Genomic DNA, 20559 nt, shown 5'->3' with positions numbered 1-20559 from the left:
ACGTGGTTTTTACATTGCAACTACCATTACGACGCATAATTTAACAACACATGCCATTACAACGCATTTTTAGAAACTACCATTACAGAACATACCATTTCAACGCATAACACTTTTAGGGCAACAGTGGGGTAAGCGTTGGATAGTGTAGGGGTACAAATTACTATTCCCACTCCAGTCAGTGCAACAGTAGGGTAAGTGTTGGGTAGTGTAGGGGCAAAAATACTATCCCCATGTATTCCAAAACCCAAACCCACCCTAAAACTAAAAAAAAACATTACTTACCTTACAATGTGTTGTAATGGCATAAATTGAAATGGGATGCGCTGAAATGGCATGAGTTGTAGGGACATGCGTTATAATGGCTTGCGTTGTAATGGCATGTGTTGTAATGGTATGCATTGTAATGGCATACATTATAGTGACATGCGTTGTAATGGCATGCATTGTAATGGCATGTGATGCAAAGGCAGTTGCGTTGTAACAGCTGCATTGTAAAGGCAGTGCATTTTAATGACTGCGTTGTAATGGTATGCATTGTAATGGCATGCGATGTAGTGACATGCGTTATAATGGCTTGCGTTGTAATGACATGCATTGTAAAGGCAGTTGCGTTGTAAAAACTGCGTTGCAAAGGTAGTGTGTTGTAATATCTGCATTGTAATGGTTGTTTCCCCTCTCTCTTCTATGTAGCAATCTATCCTCCCCTCCCTCTTCCTCCTCTCTTTCTCTGCTGCCCTCGCTCTACAGTGTGACTTTTCCAGCGCATACTGTATTCTGAGCCTGTCCTTACTAACCGACCGCCCTGCCCCCTCCATACATCTTCATCTCTCGCCTGACAACGCAACCTGCTCCCGCCTGGGCTGCCTGCCAGAGCCCGGCAGGAGCAGTGACATGGTGCGGGCTGGCTGTGACCAGACTGCCGCGGAGCTGGAGCGCAGAAGGCCAGGTCTGGGAAACAGGCCTACTGCCGGAGGGCATCGCCTTCCCCTGGCCTACGACAGACAGACCTGCTGCCTGTACAGTTACAGGCAGCTGCTGACCCCTGAAATGCGCTGGCGCCGATACTCACCGCCAATTTCACTGAGTGAACCAAGTGAGATTGATTTTCGCCTGAGGGGTCAGTAGACCTTTTTCTGCTTAAAAGCCATGTTTTTTACTGGCAATTCTGAAGGTGCGCTTCTGAAATATTTATTTGTGTCTATCTATCCAGGTAACAAGCAGGCTGCAGCCTGTAGTTACTTTTAAGTGTTGCTTTAGGAGATTTCAGAAATATTCTTTTCACTTTTTATGTTTAAAATAAAGCCATATTGGTGGAAAACGAGGCAGCATCTTTGAGGCCTGCACAAATAACATGTCACATTTGTCCTTCACTGGGAACCAAACACCCTAGTGTAGCGCTTGACTCTCAGAGGGTAGCGTTGCAGAGCAGTCTAAGGCTTACTCAAGGGAGATGGTGTGGGCTAGTAACCGCCATTACAGGAGCGCAGCAAAAGCACTCAATAATTGATTGTCCAGTCTGTACTTTGCTTTATAGAAGTAAGCGGACATTTATTAAACACACACACCACTCAATACTATGCACCAATTTACAAATGTACATAAGCTGTTGGAATTACTTTAAATAATAATAATAATAATAAAAGCCTTTTATATAGCACCTGGTTACATTAGGAAAACAGTGTGTCCCTGCGCTTTTTGAACAAGGACTGAGTGTATATTCCAAAAGTTAGGGGGAAAGTATTATAAAGGGATCAGACGGAGAGGTTCATACCTTCGGGAACAGGTAAGTTTTTAATTTTTGACGAATTTATTTTTTCTGAAGGTTCCATTCTGAGCTCCGAGGGTAGTGCATTCCATTGTTTGCTGGCCAGGTATTTAAAGGATCTACCGCCCATGCGTGCCCAGTGAATTCTGGGTACCTGGAAGAGCATACCTCCTTGAGATCTTAGAAATCGTCTGGGTTGATATTTGGTCAGTTAATTTTGAAGATATTTTGGCCCTCTTCCTTGGGCGATACGATGCGTCATACACATTGTTTTAAATGTAATGCGCTCACGCATAGGGAGCCAGTGAAGTGTGGCTAGGGCACTTTTCCCTGATGATCTTCTTGATAAAGTAAGTGCCAGGCGGGCAGCTGCGTTTTGAACGCAGTTTAGGACACCCCCGCGCCGCGCGGCCACCAGCTGCTGCGTGTGCTTCCCGCCAGCCTGCCTCGCTGCCCCGGCCGCCTCCGTGTGACCACGCCCCCTTCCACCGAGCGGCGTGGCCTCGCTGTGCTCGCCTAACCTGCTGCCGTTGTTCTCTGTGTCCCCCCTGCTTGAAGTGTTATTTGGCCCTTTTGTATTGCCTTGACATTGTGTAATTGTCTATTTGTTTTACTGTTTTGCCGCCTGACTCTCGCTCCCCGCTTCCCGCCACCTCCGCTGACCACACCCCTTTTTCTTCTGTACCCTCCCCGCTCCCGCCTCCCAGCTGCTCCGCCCTCCCTTGCACTTGGCCATATATGGCGACCGTGCGACGCAGGTGAGTGTGACCTAGTTTAGGACACCCCCGCGCCGCATGGCCACCAGCTGCTGCGTGTGCTTCCCGCCTGCCTGCCTCGCTGCCCCGGCCGCCTCCGTGTGACCACGCCCCCTTCCACCGAGCGGCGTGGCCTCGCTGTGCTCGCCTAACCTGCTGCCGTTGTTCTCTGTTTCCCCCCTGCTTGAAGTGTTATTTGGCCCTTTTGTATTGCCTTGACATTGTGTAATTGTCTATTTGTTTTACTGTTTTGCCGACTGACTCTCGCTCCCCGCTTCCCGCCACCTCCGCTGACCACACCCCTTTTTCTTCTGTACCCTCCCCGCTCCCGCCTCCCAGCTGCTCCGCCCTCCCTCGCACTTGGCCATATATGGCGACCGTGCGAACGCGCAGCGGTCACGCGCAGCGGGCGCGCCGATTGTGTGCCGAAGGCGCGCCAAAGGTAAGCCCGTCTGTGCCCATCCGCGCCTGGACCGTGCCCAGCGCCCGAACCCCTGGCCCCCACCGACGGAAGACGACCCGCGGGACCTACGATGCCACAACACTCACCGCACTCAACACCGGCGGGATCCCTGAATGCTACCGAGCCACTACGAAGCAAACCCACGGACCCTTCAGCTGCCTCGCCTGCAAGTTCACCTGCATCCGGACCTGCCTCGTACCAGCACCCGCCAAGCCGAACACCAGCAGCAACCACCTCAAGTGCATCCTGCTCAACACCCGCTCCGTCCACAGACACGCCATCGAACTCTTGAACCTCCTCGACACCACAGCTCCTGACGTTGCCTTCCTCAGGGAAACCTGGATGAACGACTCCTCAGCGCCCGACATCGCCATCGCCATCCCAGAGGGCTACAAGATCACCCGGAGGGACCGCACCGCCAACCAGATGAGAGGAGGCATCGCCATCATCCACAGGGACACCATCCACATCTCGACCAACACCGACGACACCCTGACAACCGCCGAACACCTGCACTTCCAGATCCACATCAACCCGAACACCACCCTCAGAGGCACCCTGATCTACCGACCCCCGGGACCACGCACACAATTCAGCGAGGACATCGCCGACTTCATCAGCCCGCATGCCCTCCCCTCCGCTGACTACATCCTCCTGGGAGACCTCAACTTTCACCTGGAGAACAACAACGACCGCAACACCACCACCCTGCTCGACAACCTCGCCAACCTAGGACTCAAGCAGCTGGTGTCCGCCCCCACCCACCTCGCAGGACACACACTCGACGCCGTCTTCTCGTCCAGCAAACACATCGCCTTCGGCCACGCCACTGGACTCCACTGGACGGACCACAGCTGCGTCCACTTCACCTTCAGAAAAACGACGATCCACCACCACCAGCAACAGGTTGCTCGAAGAAGCTGGAACAAGATCACAGCCGACCAGCTCGCCGCTTCCCTGAGCCAGCTCCCTCCCGCCAGCTCAGCGAACCCCAGCCAGGCCGCCGACAACCTCACGAAGTGGATCAGCAACTGCGCGGACAAACTCGCCCCACTGAGGACCCCGCCCAGCAGACCCGGCAGCAAGAAGGCCCCATGGTTCACCGACGAACTCATGAGCTCTAAGAAGAACTGCCGAGCCCTCGAGAAAGCCTGGAGAAGGGAGCCAACACCAGACAACATGACCACCCTCAAGCTTGCCACCCGGAAGCACCACCAACTGATCCGCGCCACCAAGAAAACTGCATTCAAGGACCGGCTGGACAACAACGCACACAACGTGCAAGGAACTCTTCAACATCGTGAAAGAGCTCTCCAACCCCAACGCCGGAAACAACGACATCACCCCATCGCAAGACCTCTGCAACTCCCTCGCCTCCTACTTCCACAACAAGATCGCGGACATACACAACAGCTTCAGCACGCAACCGACGCCAGCCACGACCGAACCACCGCCCCCCCACCACCACCATCCGCGCCTGGACTCCGATCAGCACCGAAGACACCGTCCGCACAATGAACTCCATCCACTCCAGATCTCCAACCGACCCCTGCCCTCACCACGTCTTCAACAAGGCCGGCGCTATCATCGCACCCCACCTCCGGGACATCATCAACACCTCCTTCGACACTGCTACCTTCCCGGAGAGCTGGAAGCACGCAGAACTCAGCGCCCTGCTAAAGAAACCTACAGCGGACCCCACCGAACTCAAGAATTACCGCCCCATCTCGCTCCTCCCGTTCCCAGCCAAAGTCATCGAGAAGACCGTCAACAAACAGCTGGCCGCCTTCCTCGAGACGAATGGATCCCTCGACCCCTCACAGTCTGGCTTCCGAGCCAACCACAGCACCGAGACCGCCCTCATCGCTGCCACCGATGACATCCGAGCCCTGATGGACAACGGAGAAACAGCGGCCCTCATCCTCCTAGACCTCTCCGCGGCATTCGACACTGTCTGCCACCGCACCCTAGTACAGCGCCTCAGCAACGTCGGAATCCAGGAGAAGGCTCTGGAATGGATCATCTCCTTCTTCGCTGGAAGAACACAGAGAGTCCGCCTACCACCGTACAAGTCAGAGGCCACCGAGGTCATCTGCGGCGTCCCTCAAGGATCGTCGCTGAGCCCCACCCTCTTCAACATCTACATGAGCCCCCTCGCGGCCATCGCACGCCAACACAACCTCAACATCATCTCCTACGCTGACGACACCCAGCTGATCCTCTCCCTGACCAACGACCCCGCCGCCGCCAGAGCCAACCTTCACGAAGGGATGAAAGACGTAGCCGAGTGGATGACGACCAGCCGCCTGAAACTGAACTCAGACAAGACGGAAGTCATCATCCTTGGTTCCTCGCCCTCCGCCTGGGACGACTCCTGGTGGCCCCCCGCCCTGGGCACCGCACCCAAACCGACAGACCACGCACGCAACCTGGGCTTCATCCTGGACTCCTCCCTCTCCATGACCAGACAAGTCAACGCCGTCTCCTCGTCATGCTTCAACATCCTGCGCATGCTACGGAAGATCTTCCGGTGGATCCCCACCGAGACCAGGAAGACGGTCACCCAGGCCCTCGTCACCAGCCGACTGGACTACGGCAACGCCCTCTACGCCGGAACCACCGCGAAGCTCCAGAAGAGACTCCAGCGGATCCAGAACGCCTCAGCCAGACTCATCCTCGACATCCCACGACACAGTCACATCTCCGGACATCTGAGAGACCTGCATTGGCTCCCCGTCAACAAGAGAATCACCTTCCGTCTCCTCACCCACGCACACAAAGCCCTACACGATCGAGGCCCGAGCTACCTCAACAACCGCGTCAACTTCTACGCTCCCAAACGCCAACTCCGATCAGCCAGTCACGCCCTCGCCGCCGTCCCCCGCATCCGAAGAACGACAAGAGGAGGAAGGTCCTTCTCCTACCTGGCCGCCAAGACCTGGAACTCCCTCCCGACCGACCTGCGCCTGACCCAAGACCACCTCTCCTTCAGGAAGAAGCTCAAGACCTGGCTCTTCGAGCAGTAGCAGCACCCCCCCCCCACCCCCCCCAAGCGCCTTGAGACCCTCCGGGTAAGTAGTGCGCTCTATAAATTTCTCTGATTGATTGATTGATTGATTGTAAACGCTGAAGACCTTTTTTACACAAACCCACATACAATGAGTTGCTATAGTCTAAATGGGGAGTTACTAGAGCATGAATCAGGGTTTTCCTATTTGTGGTAGGGAGGAAATCCAGAGTTTTACGTAAGGTTTTAAGGATTCTATAGCATTTGCCAGCAATCCCCTTAGTGTGGTGTTCGAGGGATAGAGTAGAATCTAATCTGACTCCTAGATTTTTCACCTGTTCCGAGGGCTTAGGTATGGCGCCAAGTTCAGGGGACCACCATGCAGACGACCAGATGGATGGATTTTTCCACAAGAAGCTCTGTTTTATTAGCGTTGATGCATAAACAGTTGGTATTCATCCATCTAGCTAGGTTGCTGAGGCATGCCGAGAAGCTAGTTGAGGCTTCCTCTGGTGGTCAAGACAGTGTCACCAATAACTGGGAGTCATCTGCGTATGACACTATCTCGACCCCATATGCCTCAACTATCCCGGCCAGGGGGGCCATGTAAAGATTGAATAATGTAGGGCTCATGATTGTGACCTTGCATAACATCTCCACCACTCCCACAGGGGGATGGGGTCTAGTACCACCACTCCCATGTATACACATCATCTTGCCCCCCAATGCAGTGGGTTGATACAACCTGGAGCGAGTGCCCTGCACACTGGCATCATCCCAGTGGTGACCCCCCCATCATTTAAACAAGCACTAAAAATAGGTACATCTGCCCTAGGGACACTGAGCATTCTATACTGACCATGCAGTATACACCTCTTCATCTTAGTGGCTAACAGTCTGGGTTGTTCTTCCCCTAACGCAGCAGCAAGAAAACATGTTTGGACATCACTATAATTGAGGGACTTATCATAGCTGATAACAATTATAATGCAAAATGCATTGCAATTAACCCGTTGCGTGCTCAGGATGAGCTGAGCTCGTCATGAGGCACGGTCGGGCTGTGCTCATGACGAGCTGAGCTCGTCATGACCGTTGCGCCGCGCCCACGTGGGGATAATTCCCCTGCTGTGCTGGGCGTTCCATTGGAACAGGCGTGGTCATGACGAGCTCAGCTCGTCATGAGCACAGCGCCACCGTGATGCATGACAAGCAGAGCTCGTCATGAGCACCAGGGCGCTGCGCGCACCCCCGCCCCCAGCACAGCGGGGGAATTAGCCCCGCAGGGGAGGGGTTAAAGCCCTAAAAAGGCATCACAGTTGAAACACAGGATTAAGCATACACAGCCAGACACCCTAGCAGGAATGTCTGGCAACATAAGTCCACTTTGCTTATGACATCACCTTACACAGGTACTTCACATATTTTAAAAGAAATACCATAAGTAAATGCGTTTCTGGTGCAATTGCACCTCTTCACCTCCAGGGGATGTCCTTTTCCAGACATCCTGTAAAGATGAAGCGCAGACAGGAAATAGTTGTTAAGGATTTATTGTAGATAAGAGAGCCGTCCAGCTTGGGGGGAAGAAGACAGCTGCAACTGCCACGAAAGGAATCCAGGGGTGGAATGCCTGTGCATGGAAACCTCACAGGTGACATCACAAGGTTCAGTAATAGAATCACAACAAGCAGAGGACAATGCAGATCACCACACACCTCCCCCCTTTTTTAAAAAAAAACAATCCTGAAAGTAGAATAATAACAAAAAAAACAAATTAGACAAAATCACGAAATCTGTTAGGTCTAACAGTAGATCTAGAACTTTTCCTTAAACTATTCCCAACATTGACAATTTTAGGAGAAGGAGCAATTGCACGGGAAGGATCTTTGGCAACACGAGAAGTGCTCCACCAATTACCATTAGACAATTTGACAGCATTTTTGCGAACCGTCCAGCTTGGGGGGAAGAAGACAGCTGCAACAGCCACGAAAGGAATCCAGGGGTGGAATGCCTGTGCATGGAAACCTCACAGGTGACATCACAAGGTTCAGTAATAGAATCACAACAAGCAGAGGACAATGCAGATCACCACACATCCCCAACACAGCCCTTCAAACGTTGGCGCAGTCCCTAAGGCACCCACAGCTGAAGAACAAAAGTTCTAGCCACAGGATACTGTTGGCTCCTGGCTGAGCCCTTGAGGGGTTATTTCTTGCCAGTCCCCAAGAGGCTGTGGGGAGGGGACTTTCATCTTTGTGCTGGGGGAGACTGCGTTGCTCCTGCAGCTCCCCCTGCACCTTGGCACCCATGTTGCAGTGACCCCATCCTCCTGGGGCCACCACAAGTCGAGAAAAGGCTGCTTTCCCTTGCAGGCCATGCCGGGCCTGCAAGGCATTATGGGGCGAGTGGCTCCAGCCAGTGGATATTATAGCAGTGGCTCGCCCGCTGCTCGGGAGGGAGCCGCAATGCACTGCTGGCGGCCTCGCCACATCTTCAACCCTTGATGGAGGGCCCAGTCCCACCCGGTCACCCAGCTGTTATTGCAGCTCAGGGAGCCGACCCCCAGCTGCGTCAGCCCATCGTTGGGGGGCCAGTCCCAACCGGACCCCCTGCATGCCTAGTGTATTGTATTGTATGTTGGATTTATATAGCGCTTATCACCCCAGGGGTCTCTAAGCGCTTGCCTTGGGAACCCGCCCTGGCTTTTCCCTGTGAGATAGCCCCTACAGGGCATCCCCAAGGTGAAAGCCAGGCATCCCGCCGCGGGGGGCCGTTGTGGAGATTAAGCAAGCTTAATGCCCAGAGTTGCAGAGTGTGAACCCATGATTAGGTCAGGCACTGAAGCGAGAATTATCGAGTCCATGGACATTTGAGCTCAAGACGCTGCCGCATTGGGAATTGAACCCTGGTCCCGGGTCTGACCTCTGCTTCAGGGTCTGCCTGCTCTAACCAGTGAGCCACACTTCTCCACAAGCTGGTGAATGGTTGCCAATGGCAGTTCGGGAGCCCACCCCTGGCTGCTCTGGCTGCCTCCCATTCCAGCCCGCACCCTCGTATGCGGCCGCTGGAGTCATCGCTGCTCTTCTGTTCTGCCCGCTCCGGTGGGCAGACACGCCGGCTGCCACTTGACCGGCGGGTCTTCTGGGGAGTGCGATGGCAAACCCCACCTTCCTCCAGCCACGGGGGAGTGCAGAAGCACTCCCCCCTACTCTTCCTTTACGTCTGGGCACAGGAACAGGGTCTCGGGCCCGGGGAAATCTTCATGGGGAGCAGGATGGCGCTACCCAGCTTGGGCTTCCTCATGAGGGGGTTGCGCGACGGTGCACCCCCCTCCTCTCTGCCACCATCAGTGGGACCTGGAGTTGGGGTCCCAGGTCCCTGCGCTGCTTCACGGGGAGTGCGACGGCACTCCCGGACTTCAGAGGGGCCCGGAGTTGGGATCCTGGGCCCCTCACCCCATTTCCAGTGTGGCACAACGGCACTCCCCTGTCTCCAGTTTCGGCGGGGGCCAGTGTGGGCTCCTGGCACCCCGCAGGTCATCTTTACGGGGAGGGCAATGGCGCTCCCCGACATATCTTCTGCTGGGGGCAGCCCCCTAGGACCTGACCCATCCGGGGGCATTTTCTGGACCGGCGGTGGAGCCCCATGTGCTTCGTCATCGGGTGGCCAAAAGTCAATGGTCGCCTACCTTCTGGGGGCATATCTCAACCCCTAGGGGACCGATCTTCCTGATTTTGGCCTCTTCTTGCACCTGGAGGAGCACCCCAGCTACTGGGAGCACTTTCTTTCACCCTCTTTATCTCCAGGAAGGTGAGTTCAACAGGAAGCGGTCTTCACTGGCTCCCTGCGCCAGCCTTTCACCTGGCTCTCCTCCTGGGCCTCTCTTCTCCTTGTGCCGAGGCCCAGGCTTCTGATCACTTGTCCTGGTCTCCCCTTGTGGAGCAAGTCAGGGTCCTTGGTCAGTCTGGAGGTTCTTCCTTCCAGGTGCCCATGGTGCCAGGCTACAGCATGTCTTCCTCAGCAGACTACACCCCAGAGAGAGCGCCTCTTCCTGCGCAAACTCTTTTTAAAGAATGTGGAGGGGGCTGTCAGGAAGTCTCTGTTTGCCCTATCAAACAGTGACTTATCACTTCCCTTCCCCTGCTCCCTCCTTCCTTCCCAGGCCTCTGTGTTTGTTTAAAATAGCATTGTCCAGGGGTCTCATGCCACATGGTCTCTGAGAGCCCCTTCCCCCATGCTGCCTTCTCTCCAGAGCAGCTTGGTGCCTGGCACCAGGTGTCAGCTGCTGATGGAGTAACATGTAGCTCCACCCATCTTCTTTTCTTGGAGAGGAGACCTTCACCCTTGGAATGCTTGTCCTGAAGGCCTAGGCCTCTGAGGCCACAGCTTGGGGAGGAGGTCATTAATCCAGTCTGGCAGGGTCAGCCCCCAGGCTCTGGTTATGAGCTGACTCAGAGGAATATGACCCAAAAGCAGTACAAATATGACTTTGGACTATGCAGAATACTTCTTCTCACATAAGTTACTGTGGACTTTAGTGCGTGTCTGGAATTTGTAGGCCCTAGGAAAGTGCAACTGGCCCATGTTCTCCCCATCCTCATAGGAGAGTAATTGAGTGAAAACAGTAAAGCACACTGGCTTTCCCTCAAACGTTTCTTCCCATTGTAGAAAGCCTATTCCATGTCACCACCCAGCTCTGCGTAAGTCCTGCCACACCATTCAATTTGTAGCTGCTCCTGGACTGCGCACGCCAGGAATCTCCCCTGCGCAGCCCTTACACTTGTGCACACGCATGTACACACATCTCTGCTTGTGACCAGCCTGGTTCCCCTTATTCTGGCTACAGCACAGTCACCTACTTGCTCCAGGGGGACACCAGTAAAATACACATGCAGTCTATTTCATGTTGAGTTCACTGTGGGTGAGTCCCAACTTATGAGGCTCTCTCACAGTAAAAGCTCAACAATTAGGTGTTCAAAAAGTAAACAATCAGGGCTGCTCAGATGGTCAGAACGGATCACTGACATAATATTGAGTTCAAAAATATAGACATACACTCCGCTCTTTTCTCTTTCTGCCGCCTCATGTTTATCCTGTGGTTCCTGGTTGACGCTGTTGCCTGTTGAACCTTTGCAGGCCCCGTTCACCTCTCCTGAGTTGTCCTAGATTTCTGCAGACCATGTCCTGGTTCTGCAGACCACTCCCTTGTTCCGCAGACCATTTCCTGGTTCTGCAGATTACATCCTGGTTCTGCAGACCACTTGCTGGTTCTGCAGCCCACTACCTGGTTCTGCAGATCACTTCCTGGTTCTGCAGATCACTTCCTGGTTCGCAGCCGACTACCTGGTTCTGCAGAACACTCCCTTGTTCCACAGACCATTTCCTGGTTCTGCAGATCACTTCCTGGTTCTGCAGATCACTTCCTGGTTCTGCAGCCCACTACCTGGTTCTGCAGATCACTTCCTGGTTCTGAAGACCACTTTCTGGTTCTGAAGACCACTTCCTGGTTCTGCAGACCACTTCCTGGTTCTGCAGACCACTACCTGGTTCTGCAGATCACTTCCTGGTTCTGCTGCCCACTACCTGGTTCTGCAGACTACTTCCTGGTTCTGAAGACCACTTTCTGGTTCTGCAGATCACTTCCTGGTTCGCAGCCCACTACTTGGTTCTGCAGATCACTTCCTGGTTCTGAAGACCACTTTCTGGTTCTGAAGACCACTTCCTGGTTCTGCAGACCACTTCCTGGTTCGCAGCCCACTACCTGGTTCTGCAGACCACTTTCTGGTTCTGAAGACCACTTCCTGGTTCTGCAGACCACTTCCTGGTTCTGAAGACCACTTCCTGGTTCTGCAGACCACTTCCTGGTTCTGCAGACCACTACCTGGTTTTGCAGATCACTTCCTGGTTCTGCTGCCACTACCTGGTTCTGCAGACTACTTCCTGGTTCTGCAGACCACTTCCTGGTTCTCTGATGTCATCAGTGACTGCCCATCCAAGGGTTGCAATGCGAGACTACGTCTGAATCAGTATTTGCAATTCCTTGTTTTACAATGGCGAATCTTTCCGATGTGCTCGGCCCCGTGTCCGATGTATAAAGAGACAAGCCAGACTCAATATATCTTAAAAGAAAAGATAATGGGAAGGCGGGCGGGATACACCCCGCGCTGACATGAAAGAATGGAGTTCAAAGAGACTCGCTCAAAATGTCGCTATTTCGACAGCAGAAGCGGAATCTTAACATGAGTCATGTTCCTGTCTGACTTCATTTGTGTATTGCAGCCACTCGGAATAGACGTTAATCGGACAGAACGTGGAATCTGCTGGAACTGAGGGTGAACGAGGTGTGTCGAGAAACAATAGAATCCATACCAGTCCCGGGGGAATTAGAAATAAACACATTTTGAAAGTGAAGCAGGAACCGTGAGCACAAAATACACTTTTCACAGTCAGGTCGGTCACGTGGGCCCTTCCGGGCTCGGAGGAGATGGGTCTGAGGCCGTGGGTGACATTAGATATTCGTGGGGGGATGAACCATTCTTAGGGCTCTGAAGCATCCTTTGAAAACGTGTAATGACTTCCTGGTGCTGTGACGTAACGAGCAGCTCGCGCTGGGGAGCCAGGGTGCAGAGAATGCCGGATACGCCTCTTTATTAGGGATGTGTCCGGCTGACAGGCTGAAAGCTTGAACCTAAACTCTTGTCTACAGTCTCAAAGAGGCCATATTTAATGTGCAGACACAGCCAGGGGGGCTCGTCCCACCCGCCTGCAGGGGGGCAGCACCATCATCAGTGAATTAAAAAAAGTTCATCCAGTGGCGGCCCTCCTAAGGCGAAGGAGCGGCGCCCCACTGCTTAGCAGCAGTGAAAGAAAGAAACATTTAAATGATAATACCTTGATGTTATTCATTTTATCTGTTCCTGCGCGGTCGTCTTGGCGGGGCGAGGCGGGTCTGCTCTGCTCACAGAGCAGGGCAGGGGAGGAGTGGCAGGCACACTCTGTGAGTGCATATGACGCTTTGACCAGCCGGCCAAACCGTCATGCGCACTTTGCATGTTCTCCACCCAGTCTGCATTACAGCCTGGGTGGAGAACCTGCCCGGGCCCCTATTCCCTGGCTGAGCACCGAACCGCGGCAGTCATACCAATCACAACGCTGCATTAGAGCATTGTGATTGGGTCAGGGGAGTCTCGATGTACTTCCTGTTTCCTGTTCATCCTTGACACATTGCGTAGTGCACTTGGCACTATGCAAGCTACGCGAACTGCAGTAGGGAAATGCTGTTCGCACTGATTGCTCAGTGCCGGATGCTTGTCCACACTATGCAATCATTGCAAATGGCATCTTGCACAGTGCAAGCGTTTTTTTTTTGCCGCTCGAGTAGATTTGTACTAGAGCGGCAGTTTTCTCAACACGGACTGGTCGCAACCACTCGCAATGAGAAACCTGACCTCCTCGCGTTGAGATTCTCACCCGAAGGTTTATTTTCCATGCTCGCGATCGGCAACTTGATGTTGCTGATCGCGAATGAGGAAAAAGTCTCACCGGGATGTCATTTTGCTCGCTTGCGGTCACCAACTTGAGGTTGAGGACGCGTTTTTGCACTGTACTACGTGCAATTCGCGTAGCGCGTAGTTGTGCAAACTACGCGAGCGTAGCAGAGTCCTACGCCCAGGGTTAATCCTAAGCCCTCACATATATGTTTAACAGGTCTATCATGAGTACATTTGGGCGCAATTTGAATATACATGCAAACCCTTCTGATTTAGGCAGAAGATTCACGCTTTTGCAAGCTACACATAAATCAATGTTGGCTTTTGTCACCGTAAAGCTTCCTCTAGCCAAAGATTGATCAAACTAACCCTACCGCCAGCCTACCCAACCAGGCATAATATTCCATATGCAGCACATTTCCATGTGTGTGGGATTGCTTTACTTTTCTGTGCTCTCCAGAGGTGAGACCGGTCTCCTATACGAAATATTCTTACTCAGCCTTACCGACCTGCACCCATTTTAAGAGATTGGGGCTCGTTTTTCGCCAGCAGACCATGACGCAAAGCAAGATAGATAGTCAGAGAGGGAAGAAAGGAGAAAGATAAAAAAGAAGGATGAGTGTAGAAAAGGGGATGAAAAACGAACATGAAAGAATTAGCCATTTTTTGGTAGTGAGAGAAAAAGCTTATGGCGACTTTGGCATTCAGTATTAAGACCCTAAGCAAAAGTTGGTAGGTGTGAGATTGGCAAAAACAAAACCACCCATACCTCGGTAGGGTAACAACTTGGAAAAATTTAGCACAACCATATCCCGAGCTCTAAAATTTCTAGAGTTACAAAAATGTGACTTGTCTTCCTTTCAAGGAAAACAGCTTTTCAACATTTAGTGATTGGAACTGGTAAATAAAGCACAAAATTTCAAATGTTTGGAAATTATTTTTTGTTGTGTGTGACAGATTGAGATACTTCTGAACAAAAGGAAATATCTGGGTCATGGAGAAGCACGCCGGATTATGCAAGGCAGTCCTTTCTTTAACTGAAAGGTGCATAATTGCTGCATCTGCCCCACCCACACTTCAACCAAATTTGAAAATAATTAAAGACAAAGCATTAACCTTTGATGTAAAACAGGGGAAATAGGAGAAATAAAGAGATGTCCCTAACATGGCTGAAATAAACAATGTGAATGCAGAAGGACTGGGATAAATAATGGCTTCCCAGCTTGACCAAATTCTGTGATCCTCGCCAAATCTCTCTCTTCTGTTAGATTTAAGAGGTTGTAATGTTGTACCGTGTATAATAAGAATCTATGATGCGAGGAAAGGAGGAACTAAATAGGTTTACGGCTGAGAAGAGTCCTTTGATTAAAGTTAGGCTACGGCCTCCTTACCCTCATGGAGCTCTAAATAGGACGCTACTAAAGAAATGCAAAGATAGCGACCAAATGGGTCAGTTTGTATGGTATGTAGGAGTGTGGTGAATGAAAGTTTCACAATTGAATGCAGACAAATAGGATGTTAAGGGGATCCGTGTCAGGTCTTGATGAAAGCCAACAGCCCCGGTGAGGCAATGGTGTGATGGCTGAAACATGTTCACCCTGGTTTACAGAAGGTACTAACTTCCTTAGTACCTCCCCACCTCTTTTCAACTCCGTCAGGGTGCCCTTTGAAAATACAATTAACTCTCAGGACATCATAGACTATTTTAAATCAAGGATCCCACCCAATAACCAAAGAGCTTCCTTGGAAACCAAGGTTGGGCCCACCCAGAAATTAACCCTGGGCGTAGTTTGCGAAGTAGCGCTACACGTGGCTACGCAAAGTGCACTTCGCACTACGCGAGCTATGCGTAGCGCTACACGAACTGCGTAGTGCACTGTTCACGATGATTGCACAGTGCCGGATGCTTGTCCGCACTGTGCAATAATTGAAAACGGCATCTTGCACAATGCGAGCTGTCTTTTACTGCCGCTTGAGTAGATATTTACTCGAGCAGCAGCTTTCTCAATGCGGACTGGTAGTTTCTCATCGTGAGTGGTCGGAGCATACGCGACCACTTGCAATGAGAAACCTGACCTCCCCGCGTTGAGAAGCTCGCCGGGAGGTTTATTTTCCACGCTCGCGATCGGCAACTTGATGTTGCTGATCGTGAACGAGAAAAAAGTCTCGCGGGATATCATTTTGATTGCTCGCGGTCGCCAACTTGACGTTGAGGACCGCAAGCAAGTAAAAAATTACCTCTGCACTACGCTACGCTACATGTGTTTGCACTGTGCTACGTGCAATTCGCGTAGTGTGAAGTAGCGCAAACTTCGCAAACTACGCAAGCGTAGCGTAGTGCTTTGCCCAGGCTTACCAGAAACATTAAGTATCTGGCTGAGGACTCTATGATGAAGCATGCCACTTGGAATTCCCGTGGGCGAGTGCCCTTTTAATACCATAGGGAGATCTCCCTGGGCTGGCTAGAGAGATAGACTAAGTATGTTAGGAACTCGCACCTGGTATTTTTCTATGGTTAGGTGTTTGGGAAGGTGAGCACACCCAGTATCACTTCTTTATCACTCCTTCTTGGAATATGGTAATAAAAATCTAAGCCCAAAATATAATGCATTTGACACTTGGCTTTCATGTAGTTCTGCTGGCCAGCCACACTCTATCCTCACGCACCAAGAATTAAAGACAAAACATTGACCTCTGATGTGAAAGAGGAGAAATAAAGATTTGTCCATTTAGTGGCTGAATTGCACAAAGTGAATGCAGAAAACCTGTGTGCTGTCCATGACCTCCGTGTGCCAGGTGGGGGCCGCGGGGATGATTGAGGGCTGTCGTCTTGGTGCAATGCTCTATTGAGAAGAGGGCCGTTGCACTGTGCAGTGCTGCGACCTGAAGGGGCCATTTTCCTGTGGGTGCTGTCGCAAACCCCGTATGCCAAGAGGGGGGCCGCTGTGAAGTGAGAGGGCTGTCACCATGGAGTAGAGTGCAGCTGCGAAGGAGAAGCAGGCCATGACCCGCAGAAGAAGAGCTACGAATCAACTACCCAACAATCCAGGAGGACCCAAGATCTGCCGCCCGATCCGGGGAGGCGTACCACATAGGCAGAGGAGCGTGTGGGCACCTCCTGCCTCAACCGTAGTATCCAGTGTGCTGTTCACCACCTGGCCACCAACGCGATACAGGGCACTCCGACTCACCACTCCAGCGAAAGCGGATAAGACTGAATTCTGTACAACCAATACCAGGCTTGCTCTGACTGACAGGCTACAGCGCGGATGGAACTTCTCAAAGCGATCATGGAACTTCTAATACTTGCACTCACTAGCGGGCCTGTCTTTAGAAGACTGCGTTTATTATTTGCACACACAATACATGGATGGATGTACAGGAGCGCCAATACACCACCCATGTAAAGCCTACCCGACGCACGGTAATCAAAGACAGCGCAATGGCTGCCTTGTGTTTTTGGGGGCGTTTTTTCTTACCCCAAAATCATGCAAAAACTATTCTATGAGGCTCGTTCCTCTTTGCATGTGTGCTGCAGAAGGCGGCATAAATGCAAAGAGGAAATAACAAGGAGAAATGGATATATTTCTGCTTGTTACACTAGCCTTAGGTAGAGTTACCAGTTTGGTGCAAACCTATATTTACAAGTATTTTTAAATATGGTTTTGCATCAAAATAAAACGATGGATGCACAGGAACGCTTTAGCATCACCCATGTAATGCCTACATGATGCAAGGTAACGCAACAGCAGGGCAATGTGCTGACTTGCGTTAGGTTTATTTAAAAACAAATATTTTTACAAACCCACACAAACTGGATTTCGGTGGGACTGTAAATCCCAAAATCGATTTTACATCTGGGTTGTGCCAGAAACTGGACTTCAATCAATCACTCAGGGGTTGGTAAAGCGCGCTACTCACCCGTGAGGGTCTCAAGGCGCTGGGGAAGAGAAAGAGGGTGGGGGGCTGCTCCGGTCATTTGAAAAGCCAGGTCTTAAGTGCCCGTTTGAAGGTTTGCAGACTTAACCCTGACACAAAATATAGGCCTCAACTTAAACATTTAAAAAAAAAACTGCCACTAAGTAAGTATCAACAAATAGAACACTGACAGGCAATCGGTTGCAAAGCCTGTAATTTAAAATATCTTATGAGGTTAAGGCACCTGCTGCAGAGATCTGTGTGTTCCCTATAAATCTGAGCGTATAAAAATGGTAAGATAACTCTGGAGGTTAATGCAGTTGCTGGAAAGATCTGTGTTTTGCCTAGCCGCATTGTTGACTGAAAGTAGCACAGCGGGTTAATGTGTCTCCTGCAAAGCACACCATGTAACATTCAAATGACATATTTTACTTTATGTAGCTAGGTAAGTGGGATACTGCTTTGAACATAGAGATCCTTAGTTAGTTTACTTGCAGTTGCATTGTAATTCTTCTAATACAGCACAGTGAGCAATGGAAGATATGTGACTTCCACACCTTGTAATCCCGCACTGTTTTAAGTAACACATCCTGTACATTGAATTACAAACATATATGATTTATTGTATATGTAATATGTATGTGTGATGTAAAGCGCCCTGACATCCTGCATTGGGATGGGTAGAGCTATACAAGAAAAAATAGTGATACTTAAATTATTTCAGTGCCGGCTCAGGGGTAGTAGTGGTAAGAGGGGGTTAGTAAACATTTGTATAAATGCAATTTATTTTGTGTCCATACTGGGAAAGACCAACACATCTGACCTTCTTACAGTGCATGCATATCTCGTAAACAGGGACTGAACAAAGTGAAAAGCTGCCTCTCTTAAATATCTGTGAAGTGCTAAGAAGGTGTGTGCCTTTGTTTCATCTCTGCTGCATTTGCATCTAGATGTGAGGCTCCTGACAGGCCCCAGCCAGGAGACTCCAACTAAAGGAGGCCTGATGGCCCCTCAAGTTTATTATGGGCCCAGCAGGGGTCTGAAATAAGAAAGCACCGTTCCCGCCTGCACGTTGTTGCGATCAAAAGAAGCCAAAGTTCAGGCACTGCTGAATGTGTCCCAGTGTTTGAAAATTACACCAGGACGAGTTTAGCGCATTATTCATTGTGGCCAACTTCTTTGCAGGGTGGACGGAGTTCACCCTGTGAAAATAGTGGGTGGACGCCGTCCACCTGCGTGTGCCCCGACTTGTGCCCTGGTGGTGGGATGTTCCAGTTGGAGCCCTGTGACTGGTACCCACCCTACCCAAGCTCACCTCCACCAGGGGCAGAGAACTGGAGGCAAGTTGTTCTTAGCTCTACGATTATGAAATTCCCCTTCCCCTCCATTAACAATAAGATTGGGTGCCAAGTAATTCAGGAAGCACATAGAAACACTTTAATTCACTGATGTTTAACTGCAGTGGTTTATCGATTGAGAGACTGCATCTTCACAAGCTGGTATTAGCCTAGGCACTGTTTAAGTGTGGATGGAATAAGTGAGGATGGAGTAAGTGTGGATGAAGTAAGTGTGGATGGAATACGTGTGGATGGGATACGTGTGGATGGAGTAAGTGTGGATGGAATAAGCGTGGATGGGATAGGTGTGGATGGAGTAAGTGTGGATGGAGTAAGTGTGGATGGAATAAGTGTGGATGGGATACGTGTGGATGGAGTAAGTGTGGATGGAATAAGTGTGGATGGGATAAATTAGGATGGAGTAAGTGTGGATGAGTGTGGATGGAATACGTGTTGATGGGATAAATGAGGATGGATTAAGTGTGGATGGAGTAAGTGTGGATGGAATAACTGTGGATGGGATAGGTGTGGATGGAGTAAGTGTGGATGGAATAACTGTGGATCGGATAGGTGTGGATGGAGTAAGTGGGGATGGAATAAGTGTGGATGGTCTGTGTAGGAAAGGTGATAAGAAGAAGACATAAAGGTGTCGGAGGAAGTAAAGGGGAGAGGTGAGAAGTAGGTTGGATACAGGGACGAGATGGGGGAGCAGGGAGGGATGGGGCTACAGTGTTTAAATTGAAATATAAATGTACCAGACCACTTGTCTACTGCTGAGACGTGTAAGTACTTTTCTATTTAAAGTGTTTAAACCCTTCTGAGAAGTGCACTTACTCCGCCTCTCAAAATGACATAGAGCAGGTACTTAGTACCAGATAAACCCGGCTCATTTAAAGCATCCGCGCCTGACGGGGTCTCTAGGCACTAGTGAGAGAAGTGGAAGGATAATTTGGTTGGGTGGGCCATCTTTTCAAGAAATGAGGCCTTGAAAGTGCCTGTGTGCACACCGTGTTTTTATTTATTGTTTGATGCAGGTGTGTGACCTGCTGCTATGCATCATATTAATGTCAGCGGGCTGTCCGACCTGTACATGGTGTGGTGACATTTCAAGTAGGGGTGCGCGATAAATTTCGCTCCGCCGGCGAGGTTCGCAGAGTTTTGCCTACCCCGCGTTGTTTGTAATTCAGAGGTCCGGCAAAACTCCGCCAACTGCTGCGTGGCAGAGTTTTTTCGTACATGTTGAGGAGCACGAGTGAGAATTTGGGTCATCGAGTGTGATTTTTGGGTGCTAGGATGACACCCAGCGAGATTTTCTCAACGTAGTTGGTTTGTGACTGTTCGCGGTGAGAAAACTGCTGCTCAAGCAGAAAACCTACTCGAGTGGCAGAAGAGAAGCAGCATCCACATAGTGCCATTCACTCTGATTTTGCTGCGCAAAGCAAGCTCCTGGCGCTAAATACCAGCGCGAGTGCCGATTTTGCCTGCTCGCAGAACTCCGTGGCATCTCGTAGAGTTTTTGTTTAACTCCACGAGTTCTGCTCACCCCTAATTTGAAGCCAGCAGACAAAATGCAAATGTAAGCTTTGTACTGATGGAAATGGCAATAAACTGTGTCCATTAGTGATGTCTTTATTTTTTGTGTCCCTGGAGGAAGGTATCGATTACCCCGTGGCTCGGCCTCCTACTTCTTACTCTCTGAACACATTCCCTACCATCTCCCAGGAGATGCTGTCTGTGTTATGTAGTAAAGTCAAGCCTGGTTCCCCCGTCTTATCCTCTTAAGCCTGCCTACGCGATCAAAATTCTACCTGTGCTCATTCCTCG

The 20559-nt window shown here is 50.9% G+C and overlaps 1 protein-coding gene across 1 annotated transcript in view; it reads right to left on the bottom strand.

Annotated features, from left to right (window-relative positions):
- The window catches only part of LOC147725648 (dedicator of cytokinesis protein 2-like), a 1712066-nt gene that overhangs the window by 848488 nt on the left and 843019 nt on the right, over nucleotides 1-20559 (bottom strand). The gene's annotated exons all lie outside the window — the stretch shown is intronic.

Source organism: Lissotriton vulgaris, chromosome 3_2, assembly GCF_964263255.1.
Source record: "Lissotriton vulgaris chromosome 3_2, aLisVul1.2, whole genome shotgun sequence".
Classification (NCBI taxonomy): domain Eukaryota; kingdom Metazoa; phylum Chordata; class Amphibia; order Caudata; family Salamandridae; genus Lissotriton; species Lissotriton vulgaris.
The sequence above is the reverse complement of the archived record's forward strand: the minus strand, read 5'-3'. Positions and strand labels throughout refer to the sequence as shown.